Raw genomic sequence first — 16,132 nt, 5'->3', positions numbered from 1 at the left:
ATCTTAAAATCACTGTAAATATTCCCTGTCTGAAACCTAGAATCAGCCAGTTCTACAAGGAGCCCTAGTTCTTTTTAGAGAGAATGGTATTTTAGAAAACAATACCTGAATGTCAGGTGTGCTCAATACTACTGGATCATAATGGTTTCTAAGTTCTTTCATTGGACAGAGTGGATAAAGCATTTATTTTCATTCTCTCCCCCACCCTATGTGTGTGTGTGCGTGTGTATGTGTGTGTGTTCCACTCTGTCTTTCTCTGTTTCCCTATCCCTCTCTCTTTCTTTTTCTCCACACGTGCATACTCACACATACAGAGAGAGAGAGACTTATAGAATATATGCAGATAAATTAGAGATATATTATACAGATTATATTGCATATAATACATAATAAACATATAGATTATGTGTAGCATTACGTTATACATAATCTTATGTTCATACTAATATTTACAACTTAGATTTGATTTTATAGAGTTATTCCCCCTCCTAATTTCTTTGTTTCTGTATTTGTTTCTCTTTTCTCACACATTGGAAACACTGGATCCTGATGTTATTAACCTCTTTATTTATTTGCTTTATTCTAGAACATACATAAAATAATTTCAAAATTATAATATCAAGAATTAAAACTATTGGGTTAAGTTTAAGATTTCCTTGAGTACTTTTCATCCTGAAAAATTGTGCCACCAAAAGTTGTATAGTAAAAGGTCCACTGAATATAATTCCTTTTATTGTACAGTCATGTTATGTATTAGATATGCAATTCAGTCAATTTTTTAGCTTTTAATTAGGAAGACAAGACGTGCAATTTTTCTTACACAAGCATCCTAGGGCAGCTTGTTCTCTTGCCCTTCTGTGATTGCCTGTGTCATTATCACAGCTATTGTTCTGTTTTTGCTCCTAAACTGTCCTCTCAGGCCACAGAGCTGGCTGTCAAAAATGTTAAGCACTAAGTATTCTTATTCCAATTGATGAAAATCCTTCATCATTATAACCCTTGAACCAGATCTAGGAGATTGGATTAGCATGTGTAAAACTGCCATTGAGGGGAAAGCACTCAATTGCAAGGAAGATAAAAATCAATGGAGAAATGGAGAAGGAGAAGGAATTACAGCTCCACAGAAAAGGCTAGAGCCCAGCTGTGACTGTTAGAAGGAAAGGCTGGTTATGGACATCCAGCACTGTAAATACATTCTAGAGAAGGCTGAAGGAGTCAGAAGGCATGATCAACTGTGTTCCAGTCAAATAGAAGCTCAAACAGAAGGAAATGCATTTACCCCACAACAGACAAACAACACTAGCAACAACTGATTCTTATTTAGCAATTACTCTTGCAATAATTTACTTCTATTAGGTCATTTAATCCCTTTGATAAATGTATGCGGTAAGTCCTATGATTGTTCCTATTTTACCAGTGAAGAAACTGAGGTAGAGAGAAATATTTAACTTAACCAACCTCCTAAAGATTGTAAGTGGCAGAGCCAAGATTCAAACCCAGAGATTCTCAGCCAGAATCCAGCACATCATAGCAAGATCTTTCCCCAAGAGCAAGATATTCAGCTGTGGAAAGCTAAAGAATTATTCAAGACAAATGAGTTCTCTATTGCCTGCATAAACTGGCGATGGGAAGCATTGAGGGAGCCCTCAAAAACCATGTTTTCAATTCCATTTAAGCCACTTAATCCCTAGGTAACTGTAGAGTAATTTTTATTTAGAAGCCATCATCTTACCCAATACTACTGCTCAAATAACACACTGTGACAATCGTTTTAGGTACAAACACTACTTGATCATATTATGAGTGTATCTGTGAACACAATTTATATAAAAGTATAAATGGGAAAATTATAAGATCTCAGAGACCAGTTTGATGTGCTTTTGTAAGCATTTTTTTCCTAAATTTTTGGTTCTTTCTTTACTTATTTTGTGTGTGTAATTTTGATCTCCTTCAACACCTGCACTCTCAGTTTTCTCTCCTATCTAAGTATCTATACCTAGGCTTCCTAGGCTCCCAGCACACAGCTTAGTTTCGGATAAAAACCGCTCTCAGAGCGTCCTGTGCCAATGTTATAGATCAGGTAATGACTGCAGGGTGCTCCACTCCAATGAAAAGCTGACATTTCAAGGGCACTCTGCCAATTGGAAAGTCAGAAATAAACAAGAAACTGATCCTATGGATGCAATGTGGTGAGAAAGTATCCTTTCTCTTGGCTCTCAATTTAAAATCATGTCACTGAAACTTAAAGCCTTTACTGTTTATACCTTTTTCCACTTCCAGCACAGGAGTTTAAGCCCCCAAACATCTGTCCTTGATTTCTACCCAGCTTCTTGGTTATTCCCATGCACTCAAATCAAACAGAAAAATAAAATAAATTAATGAAATAATCATTACTCCTCTGTTCTCTTGCTCTTTGTTGATTTCATTATTCATTTGAAGATATGATTGTAGAGAAAGCAGAAAGAATCTGGTGAAAGAAGGTAAAGAGTAAAGGGTACAAATCAAGAAAAAAGGCCAGGATATCTCAATTTGCAGAACACAGAGTCATCTCAGGAGAAAGTTTAGTAATATCAGTAGTTGCATTAATCTCAGTGACACTAGTTGCTATATCAACCAAAAATCCCAGTGGCTTAACACTAAAAAAAGAATGTTTTGCTCACATTCCAGTCGGATGTAAGTGCTCCTGGTTTGGTGGCTCTCTTCCAAGTAGTGACTCAGACACAGTTTCCATCATTTCTCTGGCCATCTATCTTCAAGATTTGTTTGCCAATATTGCCACTGGCATCAATATCCAGTAAGCTGACAAGAAAAAGAGAGCGGAGAAAGAGCATCTGCTTTTTAACCACCCCGGCCTATAAAAGATGCGTCACAGCCATGCCCATGCCATTGGCTTCCATTCCCAACTAGAAGCAAGTAAGTCTGAAAGCAGTGGCCCCTGCATGGGAAGCATGACTTGCTGGTGTACAGTTAGCTCTCCAGACCACAATTGCTCTAGGAGGATTACTCGGGACACAGTCCTAGGAGCCATTTGTTCAGAAAAACAATGGCACTGAGAAGGAATGCAAAGGAACAAAGATCAAAGGCTGCCATCCACCAAAGTCCTCAGTTCTCGGCAGAACAAACCAGCCTGAGACAAAATTGTGAAGTCACCTGCAGAAGGCCTTTCCTCACTTCTTTATGCCTTGCTCCTCTCAGGTGTTCTCTTGATAGGCATTTACTATTTTCATGGTGACCCCAAGTTCTTTGGGCCACCCTATTTAGTGGCAATTCTGACCCATTCTCTCCAGACATTGCTAGGTGACTGGTTAGTCAAGAGTTTAGATGTCCACAGTTGTGTTGAGCCCTGTCTTTGATAACATTTGCATCTTAATGTTCCTAAATCAATTAAGCTGAGGCTATCAAAACTTTGGTCTCCATGAAAATGATTTATTCATTTCATCATGGTCTAATTCAGGAGAAATATGACAGCCAGAGAATCTTTTGGAAACCCCTCAGGTCACTCAAGGCTCCTATTATGCAGGAGTAAAGTCAACTCACAAATGAAACACTAAAACTAATAAAATCTCTGTCATTATCAGAGTTATTTATAGCTGACAAGCCCTTTAATATTTACACACGACTAAAAACTCCATTATAAAAAAAATACTCTCTGCATTTCCCTGATGAGAAAACTGAGACTTGGATAATCTAAATTGCTTTCCTAAAGTCACAAGACCACAAAGGAGTAGGCTAAAGGCTGAAGCCAAGAGACCTTGACTCGTAATTCGGCGCTTTGTCATAATTCTGAGGGAAGTTGGCCCTTTCTCGTGATATCCAATAGTTCTAAGGTATTTAGAAGTCTCTATCTTTCAAATTACTTCAAGCTCAAAGTATCCTGTCATTCTCTTTTCCAACTTCGTCGTATATCTGAGATTCATTTCCTTGTTTTCTCTATTACCTCAGTCTGTGTTCAGATGTTCTTCTTTCTTCATCTGGAAATGTTTTCTGATAGTTAAGTATCTGGGAAAAAAAGATTCATAGTTTGGCAAAAGTTAGATGGCTGATATTAGTGCATTTGCTTCACAATCCACAGAAAGCTGCCCAGATTTATTGCTGTACATCCTTTCCACCCACCCACCAATCCTCGCCAACCTGCAACAAGCGGTGTTTCACACTTTCCATTCTTTTTAAATCACAACAGCTAACTGAACAAGTGCTAAACCACAGTGTTGGAAGGTAGCAGGAAAGCAAGTAAAGGCCTACGACCTGCCATGTAAAGTCAAAAGAAGACTGTAGTTATAAATAAGATACGAGTAGATTTTTTTCTCAAATACCCATGCAAATTCACTCTATTACACAGCAGGGCTGGGGTATATTTGCCACTAAGTATGTTAAGGAGAAAATCTACCTCATTTACTCCATTTTCCCAGATTCTCTATTTTGCTCAAGACACTGTTCCATTCTCATTCCATATCTGTCTCTTTCTCACACCCCTAACTCCTTTCAATTACTCCCTCATAATCTCTGTCCTCCCTTTCATTTCTGTCTTCTAGAAATTCTTACCTAATTATTAATGCGTGTTCCTAATATTTCTGCTCATTGCTTCCTCTCAAAACTTAGCATATTACATCTCTCTTTTTAAAAAATGATATTTTGTCATAGTAAAAAGCTTCTAGAGTTTGCTTGGCAGACTACAAGCAAAATTCAGCCTGCAATGCAGTTTGATATGGACTCCAAGCTGAAACCACTTTTTACATTCTCAAAGAATTGTAAATAAAAACAAATAGTAATATTCGACAGAGACGAAAAGACCCAGAACACCTAAAATATTGCTCTCTGGTCCCTTATGGAAAAAGTGTCCTAGCCCCTGTTCTAGACTATGTAAAACCTCTGGCCTCTCACCTATTCCCATCCTTTGTAATCTTTACTATTCTTTGGAATGCTCTCCCCAGTTTATTTACTAAAGTAGAGGACACAGTGTTATAGGGCAGCCAGATGCAAACAGGAACTGAAACACAAGGCTTCTAATATTTTTCTTCATGTGGCATGACAATTATTAGAAGAGTTAAAAATCTTTTATTTCAAGTTTCTGTTTTGAAAGTAACGTATTTTTGGTTACAGAGAACAACCCCTGAGATCACAGCCTTGACCTTCCCAATGTTTCAGAGGTCCATTGGAGAACCACCGCACACTTCTCTCCCCAGCCCAGGGGAGCAGGAGGAAAGCAGGTGAGATGGTAATGACATAGGAGGCAGCAAGAAGGTTATGCAGGAGAAAAGTCTGAATAATTTATCTTCCAGGTGCATCTTAGGTGGCGGCAACAGATCTTTCCAAACCACATCAAGCTAGAAACTGATTTTGTTATTTTTCCTACAATCGATTGATGCCCCCTCTCTGCTTTTGACTCCCCTGTTAGCAGAGCTGAGGTGCAACTGGAGAGGTAAAGTGTCTGGGAGGCAGCGATAGCGGTGTCCCCAGGGAACAGGCTATTGGCGTGCTGGTTGTGCTGCCAAGCCTGACTGCTTCTCTGAGACAAGTATCAGAGCCAGAGTATGTTGTGAGCTGGTAACAGCATATTCTGGGAAAGCCTCCACTAAAAATCGTGACCATTATGAGAGGAAATATGCTCCCAGTCGGCAAAACAGTATGAAAGTAAAATAACAGATAAGCAACAATACACTGGAACATGCTTTATAGCAAAGACCTACCTAATAGTAGGCACATATCAGCTGTAGAACAAGCTAAATTCACATGCTTAGCCAGAGGCTGTGAGCTTAGATTTAGGAGATAAATATAAAAACAGTAATACCATCAAGGGAACGACCCTTGCAGGCCCACAACATTGCTCCCTGCTAGAATGTAAGTCCATATAGTGATTTTCATTTTTTAATAAACATTTATTGAGCCTATGTCAACTGTTATATTTTAATCTAAAGCTGAGACAGGGTAAGTCACTTGTTAAGAGCCACATGGTTATAAATGACAATACAAAGAATTAGAGGGCCAGGGAAAGCCAGAGAGAGAAAGAGAACAGATGAATTTAGACAGATGTGGCTTTGACTGTCAAATCTGCTTCTTAGAAGCTATGAAATTTTGCACAAGTTACTCACTTCTCTGAGCCTTAGTTTCCCCATTTCTAATGTGGGAACAATATCTACTTTTCATGGATTTTGTGAGGATTAGAAGCTGTTTTTCTAATGTGAATGGTTCATGGCTGACCCTTTAGAGAAAAGAGGACAGAGAGAGGAAGGTGTGTAAGTAGAAAGTGCTTACTCCAGGAAATGCAGGGTAAGGTTGGCCTGTGTGTCAAGGCACCAGAATTTCAGGTAGGGTTACATCCAGATTCCCATGACCTTTGTGGACAAGAGATTAGAAAGCATGCAGTTCTTACAGTCAGTCCTACTGTGACTATAAGAATTCATGGCTACAAAAAACACTTCCATTCTAGGGCCAGGAATTCTGAGCAAAACATTTGCAAGTCAGCCTACTCCAATCTATTGCTTGATGGCCATTCTAGACCCTCGAAAACTGTGTGCAAAGGAATGTTCTTTCATTTCAGCCTCTAACTTGAATCTCTTGTTTTCTGACATTCTCAGCTTTTCAAAAGCCTTCAGAACACATTTGTGTGATGAGAGCTATTTCCTTTCTGAGAATGGGAGTCAGGGAAGGAAGAAAGGAAACAAAGAGGAAAATGTCAAGACTAAACTGCCACTGGCCTGGGAGTCTCCACCCATTTCCTGCACTGTGGCCACTGCTATAGGTAGCTACCAGGTAATATCTCTTCCTCCAGTTTGCAAAGTCTCTGGTGTTATCAGTTATAAACATGTAACCTAAAATTGATAGAATTACTTTGGAAAGCAAGAAAGCATACCCTGGTGAAACTGAAGAGGAATATAAACTATGACTCAGCAATCCAATTCCCACATGTATAATCTGAAATTGCTTGCTCTAGGAGATATGAAATTATTCCAACAGCATTGTTTATAATAGACAAAAAACCTGGGGAAAAAACCTGTATGTCCATCAAAGTCAGAATGCATTAATAAATTGTGTTATACTCACACCATGGAGCATTATACATTAATGAAAATAAACTTGTATATTTAAGAACATGGATAAACCTCAAAACACAATGGTAAAGGGGCCAAAAACAACTCATATAAGAATATGTTTCCACTTATATAAAGTTTAAAAAGCAAAACAAAGTAATATATTATTTGGGGATAGCTATATGTGAAATAAAACTATAAACAAGACAGGGGATGACTGGTTACCCATCCCTAGGGACTGAGAAAGAATGCAATTGATGAGGTTCACCCGAGAGTCTTCAAAGAACTGGTGATGTTCTCATTTTAAGCTGACCGGTAGTATTCTGAGTGCTTATTTTATTATTATAATTATACTTTCTAAATGGTTCATATACATTCCATATACCCTAGGGTATGTATAATTTATTTCACAACAAAAAAATTAATGTAACCCAAATGTGCATGGGGCCCCTAGGGTCACCTCTGCTCTCACTCCACACTATCTTGAGTCAAGTAACAGATCAGTGTCAGCCCTGACTAGTGGTATGGTCTGAATGTCTGTGTCCCCCCAAAATTCCTATGTTGAAATCCTAACCTCAAAGCAATGGGGTGGAGCCATTGGGAGGCAAAGTCTCTGGTATCATCAGTAATGAAAATACAATCTAAAATGGATAGTATCACTTTGGGATGCAAGAAAGAATACCTTGGTGAAGCTGATCAGAAATGGTAATCTATGACACAGCAAAACCATTCCCTGTTGGGATCCTTAATGGGATCCCTAATGGGATTTCATAAGTGCTCTTATGAAAGAGGGACAAGGAAGTTTGTTTCTTGTTTCCACCACATGAGGACACAGCCATCTACGAGTCAGCAAGTGGGCCCTCACCACACACTGTATCTGCCTTGACCTTGGACTTCCCAAGGCTGGATTTCTCATAGACTCCAGAACTGTGAGAAATAAATTACTGTTGTTTATAAACCACCAGGTCTGTAGCACTTTGTTGTAGCAGCCCTTTGCCTGGAGTATTCATCTCCCTACTTCTCATGTCACCAACTGAAAGTGGCTTCTTTTTCATCTTAACCAAAGTTAGTCTGCCCATCAGTCTCTGCTGCAGTCTCTTATCTGTTCCCTTCATAACAAACTCATTACAAACCGCAACAACTTTGTTTACTTGTTTCTGTTTCTTTTGTTTTTGTCAGTCTCTCCTACTAGAACACACGCCTCTGGAGAGTCAGGACTTTGTATGTCTTGTTTATTGCAACCTCGCCATCTCTCAGCACAGTGCCTAGTATAAAATAGTGGCCAGATATGGTGATAGGAGTGTGATAATAAAAAATGTATCATGAACCCACAATAAAATAATGACTTTGTTATAAATTGTCATCTTATGTGCCAAGGCTACACACACACACACACACACACACACACACACAGTCACCCCGAGCTCTGCCATTTTTCCGCATGACTCTGGGTCTACATGAGTGGCCTGTCCAGAATCCTGTCTTCTCTTTTCTTTGAGTTTTCTATCTCCATTAAACTTCTTTTTGTCTTTACTGAAACCACTAATCCAGGTTATTTTTTGTGTTTAAAGCAATAAAATTAAATATTCTATACTTGGAGAATGGCCTAGTATCGTTACAGCGAGTTCACTCAATTACTCCCACTCTTTTGACTGCTTTTGACCGACCCAATAGTCCTCTGTCCGACTTCAATTTCATGCCCACCTAACTTCACCTCTGTGGCCTTCCATTGAAAGCCACTTGCCAGTATCCTAACCCCCTCTGCCTTTGTCCCTCCTTCTCTCCCACACCCCCTCTTCCCAGGCTCTAGACACTTGAACTCTCAGCTTCCGCAGTGTTTGCACCTGGGCTGCTAATCACTGCTAGAGAAAATCACACAACTACAAATTCATGATAATAAACTTCATCTGGTTCTCCACACTGCTCCACAAACTACATTTTCTAGTTAGCTCACGCTTCAGATTTCAATAATGATACTTCAGGATTTCTTCACTGCCCTTATATGTTTGATCTCTCTACATTGGGGCGCATTCTCAGCAAATTACCCACATTCTTACCTCATAGAGATTATCGAGTCCACTTGTCAGAAACTCATCCAATCTCCTAACTGCAGTGGGCTGAAGAGTGGACCCCAAAAAGACATGCCCAGGTTTTAACATTTAAAACCTGTCAATGTGACCTCATTTGTAGAAAGCATCTTGCAGATGTAATTAATGTAAGGATCTTGAGATGAGATCATTGTTGATTTAGGGTGGGCCTGGAATCCACTGGCAGGCATTCTTACAGAGAAATGCAGCGAGAGATCTGAGACACAGAAAAGATGGCCAGGTAAAGGCAGAGGCAGAGTTTGGAAGTAAGCAGCCCCAAGATGAGAAACCTGTTCAGAGGAGTGAAAATCTGCTGACACCTTGACCTAGATTTTGGACTTCTGAACTCTAAAACTTTGACAGAATACATCTCTGTTATTTCTGAGGCACCCAGTTTGGGGAAATGTGTTATGGCATCTCCAGGAAATTCACGATGCTAACTAAGCTGACACCTGCATTTGTACCTGCTCCATCTGCCTTCTCTTCAGTCACTGTAGCAAGGGTGGATAGTTCCTATTTAAGTCTTTAGCTAGGCTGTGGACCCCACAATAAAGCATTGTGGTTAACGGTGCAAGTCTCAAGCTAGATTGCTTGAGTGTTGATCCTGTCTCCACCACTTACTATGTGATGTTGGTTACTCACAGTACCATTCTATGCCTCAGTTTCCTTATCTCAAAAAAACAGGATACAAATAAAAAGGACCTCTCTAGGAGAGGCTGTGTAGGAATTAAATGGAATCATGCTCTCAGAACTGTTACTGAATAAGAAGGGAAGAACTTTTATTACTATTATCATCTCTGACTGCCTCCTCAAGGACTAAACTATCTATTGATTATTCCTCTCTCTCGTTCCTTCAACCTTTTTTTATGAGATAACTTCCATGAGCATTTAAACATTAATGACCATTCCCTATCCAACAAACAAAAACAAACAAATAAACAAACATCACCACTCCCTAAACCACACTCCTCCCTCCAGTTCCCATCCCACCCACTAACTCCATTTCACAACAAATGTTTTAATTATATACACTCCTTGCTTCTCCTTCCTCACTTCTCACTCACTGGGGAACCCACTAAAATCTACTTCTATTACTCCACTGAAACTTCCCTTGACAACCCATGTATTACCAAATCCTAAAGGAAACATCAGCCCTTATCAGCAACATTTGACAGTGTGGCTCATACACTCTTTTTTAAAAGCTTCTTTTCATTGATTCTGGCCCCAGCCCTCCTAGTTTTCTTCCTGTCCATCTGGCCAGTCTCATTTGCTCACTTCTACCTCCTCTAATGATTCCTTAAATGATGGGTTCCTCAGGGCTCCTTCTTAGCCATTCTTCTTTTCTCATTTTACCTTCTATGAGATATTGACCACTCCCAAGACATCAATTTACTCACAACAGACTGATCATTCCTAACTTGTATCTCTGGCCTAGATTTCTCTTCACAGTTCCAGGCTCATATATCTAGCTGCCCACTAGACATATCTACTGCTGCATATTTGACACCTCAAATTCAACACGTCTAGTGGAAATACTCATCTTCCCTGGCCTTTCTGAGAATCTACTTCCTCTACCTATCCCCTTTCTCATTAAAAGGCGCTTCAATTCACTCATTTGCTCAAGCCAGGAATCATCATGGACTCTCCTTTTTCCTTTACCTCTTACAGCTGATTTCCACTGAGTCTTATCCATTTGATATCTTAAATGACCCTCAGATTCATCCTCTTCTCTCTCTTTCTCTCCACTTCTCTAATACAAGCCAACACCACATCACATATACCCTTAAACTGTCTCCAACCTAGCTTGCCTTCAGTCTTTCTCCAAATTCATCTGGAATAATCTTTTCAAACTGTATTCCAAACTATAAATCTAAGCCTGGTCACCACACACACACACACACACACACACACACACACACACACACACACACATTCTTCAAATCTGTCATTGGTTGGTATTTCCTCTTAGGATAAAATCCAAACTCTTTAAGAAGGTTTACCAGTTCCTCCACAATCTGGCTCTCGGCATTAGACGTCAGTCTCACAGACTGCCTGGAGTGTTTTTGTTCTCTCCTTCCTTCATAGCTTAATGTTGCTTCTTCCAGGAAGTCCTGATGATGCTCCAGCTTCCAGATGTCCCATGGTGTTCTCTGTACATCCCTTAAGAGTGACCCTCTATAATGTGTTGGGATGACCTAATCAATGTCTGTCTTCCACACTCCAGAGCAAGTGTGTAAGAACCAGAACCATGCCTGTCTTATTCCCAATGCATCTCCAGTGCCTCTCAAAGTTGCGGATCCACGGCAGGCACTTCATAAAGACTGGATGAGTAGACGAAAAATGCTATTTTCCTTGGGGAATTATTTGGTATACTTTATACTATGTTTCTCTGAATTCTATGTGCATCATGACTGAATTTGTGCATATATATGTATAGGTACACATATGTATGTGTATACATACATAATGATCATAGTTAAGAGTTATTGACTGAATTACATTACAGGAGAAGAAGTAGTTAGAATAATTTATCTCTGAACTCTGTCATACAGTACATTTGGAGGCAAGAAATTATTTAATGAAAATCTGGAAATTGGGAGCATTTTAGTAGTGTGATGCAAGGATCTTGGAGGAAAAGTTTTAAGGGATACTATACTCAGGTTAAGACAAGACTATTTAAAAAAAATAATTTGTAGCAGACTAGTTTCCTTAGGGATCAGCTTGGAAACTATGAAGGAATACACATTTCAGTTAGATAACCTAGAGGAAAATAATTTGGGATAGAAAGTAGGTGGAAAACAAAATCCAAATTTTAGAGAGTGTTCAGTAATACTGCTCAATCTGCACAGTTGGATCACACAGTTGGATCATCTGTACTTTAAACATTTTTAACCAATAATCTATTTCTTATGAATGGTATTTCAGATAAAAGTCGGAAATTTTATTTCTCTTCTTGAATGTGTAGATCATGGATGAGATTTACAGACAACACAGGCATTTAAACAGGCAAGACATGGTATTTCACCAAAAGACCAAAATCAAGTTGGGAAAGAACACATTTTAATGTTCCTGCTTTGACCCCAAAATACAGAAGGTAAAATAGTATCTGAAAAAAATGAAACTCAAAATTCATGGAGGCAAATGCTGTGTGCAAAATCACTGACTTGCCGATCACGGTGGCTCACGCCTGTAATCCCAGCACTTTGGGACGCCGAGGCGGGTGGATCACCTGAAGTCAGGAGTTCAAGACCAGCCTGGCCAACATGGTGAAACCCCATCTCTACTAAAAATACCAAAAAAAAAAAAAAAAAAATAGCTGGGAGTGGTGGTGGGCAACAACTGTAATCCCAGCTACTCAGGAGGTTGAGGCAGGATAATCACTTGAACCTGGGAGGTGGAGGTTGCAGTCAGCGGAGACTGCAGTCAGCAGAGATTGCGCCATTGTACTCCAGCCTGGACAACAAGAGCAAAACTCTATCTCAAAGAAAAAAAAAAAACTGACTTTACCAAGAAAAAATATTTTAGAGTTTGCATTAGAAAAGCTCGCTGGTGACATTGAGCAAGCTTCCCAGCAGGTGGCGCCCTGAACCAATGAATGTGAAAAATGACAGACTCAGACACACCTGCATTTTAAGAATTAAAATCACCTCTTTTGATATATATATATATTCTGACCACACACTCAGTAGATTGTGGAATCCATATGCTCTTACCCTCTGTACAACACACACATACACATGCGTGTGGACACATTCCTTCACCAGGGAATACAGTAACACCCCTAAATTATGAAGGTAAACATTAGCAAGCTGGACATACAAATTAGACACCTATTAATATATGTATGTGAATTGCATCTGTTTATAAGAGCCAGTCCAGTACCTCCAAATGGGTCCTTAACACCGCCTAGTATACATTCCGCACTTCTCTGCTGTATTATTATCATCCTCTCACTCTCCACAGTAACTAATCCAAATTTCTGTGCTGTTTTCAAACATCCAACACCTTCTCTTTTTCTCAGTTATTTTCTGTTCAAGACATGGCTACTTACTTTAACAGAAGAAGGATAGCCACTGCCATCAGATGGAATTTCCTCATCTTCCAGATATCAACATGAAAATCTTCATCTAAACATCTACCCTCTTTCCTTCCAATGGTCACGGAGGAGCTGGTCCTCCAGCTACCCACTGTTAATGCCTTCTCTGGCACTCTGCATGCCCTATCACCTTCCCAGAAACCTTGGCTTCTATTTATGCACTTGCTCTTGTTCTTGTTCTCTCTCTCTCTCTCTCTTTCACTCAATGGTTTCCTTCCCAATGGCTTTCATAGAAACTCAAATCTCTCCCACTAAGAAAAAAACAATTAAGATGTGTGGAACTACAGATACAACAAGTTTGACCATAAATTTATCACTGTCGAAACTGAGTGGTGGGTACACGAGGATTCATAATGCTATTCTCTCTAATTTTATTTATGCTGGAGAGTTACCACAATGAAGTTTTTAAAGTAAGGGAAAAAAAGATATTTTTGTTTGATTCCTCATAGCTTCCTCACCACCCTCTCTTCATCTCTTCATGCCCACACTTCTAAAAGTTGCCTATATGCATTCTCTGTTTCCTTACCTCCCACTCCCTCTGCAACCCCCTCCATCTGCTTTTTTTTACCTGACACTCCAGAGAAACAAAAACAGCTATCACCCTTGACTTCCATGTCACATAATCTAGTGGATACATTTTAGTTATCATCACTCTTGACTTCTCAGCAGCATGTGATACTCAAACAAGTTTCTTCTTATATACTTCCTTCCCTGGGCTTCAGAAATTATAATATTCTGCTTTTTCTTCTACCTCTCACCACTACTTCTCCGACTCCTCTTACTCTGTTATTAAATGCTGAAGTTCCTCTTAGCTCAGTCTTAGGCCCTTTCTCTTCTTACCCTGTAATTTTTCCTATGTGATCTTATTCGTATTCTTGGCATCAAATTCCACCAACATGTACATAACTTCCAAAATTAAATCAGCAGTTCAGACCTGACCTGACTCTCACCTTCATATGTGTGTGACATCTCCTCTCCATATCTCAAAAGCACCTCAAAATTAGAAGCTCCAAACTGAACTCACCATTTTCTCCCCCAAACCTGGCCTTCTTCAAGTGTTTCTGATCTTAGCGAATGGTGTGCAAACCAGAAATCTTAGAGTCTTTCTTGTCAACCCTTTCCCCCTTTTACCATTTCTAATCCATCAACAAATCCTGTATGTTTTAGCTCATAAATACTTCTAAAACCTTTTTTCTTCTATATCTGCCATTACCGCCACCAGCATCATTATCACCCCCTTAAACCCGGCTAATATTGCTTTTCACAACAACCTCTGGTGGTAACTTCTAATTTAGCTCCAGCATCTATCCTGGCAGCCTTCCACTCTGTCCTCTGAGCAGCAGCTGGAGTAATCTTTCCAAAATGCAAATCCAATCATGTTATTCTTTGGCTTAAAATCTTTCAGTGGTTTTCCATTGTTTTGGGGATAAGGAGAAAAACAACTTTACAGGGAATACAAGGCCCTATGGGGCCTTGTCTCTCCAATTTCACTTCATGCAGCCTTCTCCCTTACTCTCTATTGTCAAACCAAACTCACTTTACAGTCCTTCATCGGGCTGAGTGCGGTAGCTCACGCCTATAATCCCAGCACTTTGGGAGGCGGAGGTGGGTGGATAACCTGAGGTCAGGAGTTCGAGACCAGCCTGGCCAACAAGGTGAAACCTCATCTCTACTAAAAATACAAAAATTAGCTGGGTGTGGTGTCAGATGCCTGTAATCCCAGTTACTCGGGAGGTTGAGGCAGGAGAATCGCTTGAGGTGGAGGTTGCAGTGAGCCAAGATTGTGCCACTACACTCCAGCCTGCGCACCAAGATAAGACTCTGTCTCAAAAAAATAAAAATAAAAATAAAAAAAACCCTTCATGCACGGCATTCTCCCTCCCGCTACAAAAGCTTCATGTATGCTGTCTCTGTGTAGAAAGCCCTTTTCTTCATTCTTTGCCTAGTTATTTCCTTATCTTTCAGATTCAAGTCAAGAGACACTTCCTGGGGAAAGCTGTCCTTGATCTTCCTGAAGAGGTCAACTCTCCTGGCCACAGACCTTCTTTGCTCCATGGACCTCTCCTTTATTTACCATTGCAGCTTTACATGTATTTCTGTGATCACCTCTGTCTCATTTGTTCATCATTGTACCTCATTCAGTTCTTAGCACACAGCAGGTACTACAAGCATTTGTTGAATGAGTAAATGAATTAATGATTATTATTCATTCAACTCTGTCGGTTTTCCCTCCACTTAAACTGTCTCTAGATTACTTTTACCTTCATCTCTGAGTGGATAATCAGGGACTACACCTCATTTTTACTATTAATATACTTCTGTGCTTTTATAACTTATGCATGCCAGGATCCCATATGTGGGGCATGCCAGGCATCACTTTTACCCTAATATTGGGAGCCAGATTATTATTTTTGTATTTTAAAAATGCAGATATAATGAAATAGAACCCCAAATCTAGAATGTAGCATAAAGTCTATGACTTCAGAGAATTGCTGTGCTTAGTACAGACCACTTTAGGCCTGGCTTATGTGAATCTGGAAGTAAGCCATCACTCTCCTCAGCCATTAGAGACATGCTTAAGCACAAAACTTAAAAAGTACCCTTAGAAGTTTATACATAATAGAAAACTTTTAACAGTTTCATGCTCCTTCAAAATAATATAACTTGTTCTAAAGAGTCGGAAATTTTGGATGGTACTATTGCTTGCTCTAAAAGTGGTCTATAGATGTAGCAAAGGAAGACAAGTTATCAGCAATTGTTAGTGATTGCCAGAAGATGCTCCCTTCAGATTCAGGACTGAGCTAGGTCCACAGCAAGGAATTCACCCAGAAAGAGAATTGGCCTGGAATACAACAGCCAAGTCCTGGTCTCCTGTCTCCTCCTAGCTCCCCAGGTGTTTGTTTTAGTCTAATTCCATCTCT

The 16,132-nt window shown here is 39.7% G+C and overlaps 1 protein-coding gene across 4 annotated transcripts in view; it reads right to left on the bottom strand.

Moving 5' to 3' along the window:
- The window catches only part of AIM2 (absent in melanoma 2), a 137,589-nt gene that overhangs the window by 68,768 nt on the left and 52,689 nt on the right, over nt 1–16,132 (bottom strand). For 2 of the 4 annotated variants that reach the window (XR_012089911.1, XR_005240275.2), the window contains exons 2-3: nt 3,938–3,999; nt 2,661–2,799 (exon numbers count right to left, since the gene is read on the bottom strand). The gene's annotated coding sequence lies outside the window, so the exon portion shown is untranslated. The remainder of the gene's footprint in view (nt 1–2,660; nt 2,800–3,937; nt 4,000–16,132) is intronic. The other 2 variants (XR_012089912.1, XR_012089913.1) reach the window with 1 other exon arrangement.

Source organism: Chlorocebus sabaeus, chromosome 20, assembly GCF_047675955.1.
Source record: "Chlorocebus sabaeus isolate Y175 chromosome 20, mChlSab1.0.hap1, whole genome shotgun sequence".
NCBI lineage: Eukaryota > Metazoa > Chordata > Mammalia > Primates > Cercopithecidae > Chlorocebus > Chlorocebus sabaeus.
Note: the sequence above shows the minus strand (reverse complement) of the source record. Positions and strands in the feature narration are given on the sequence as shown.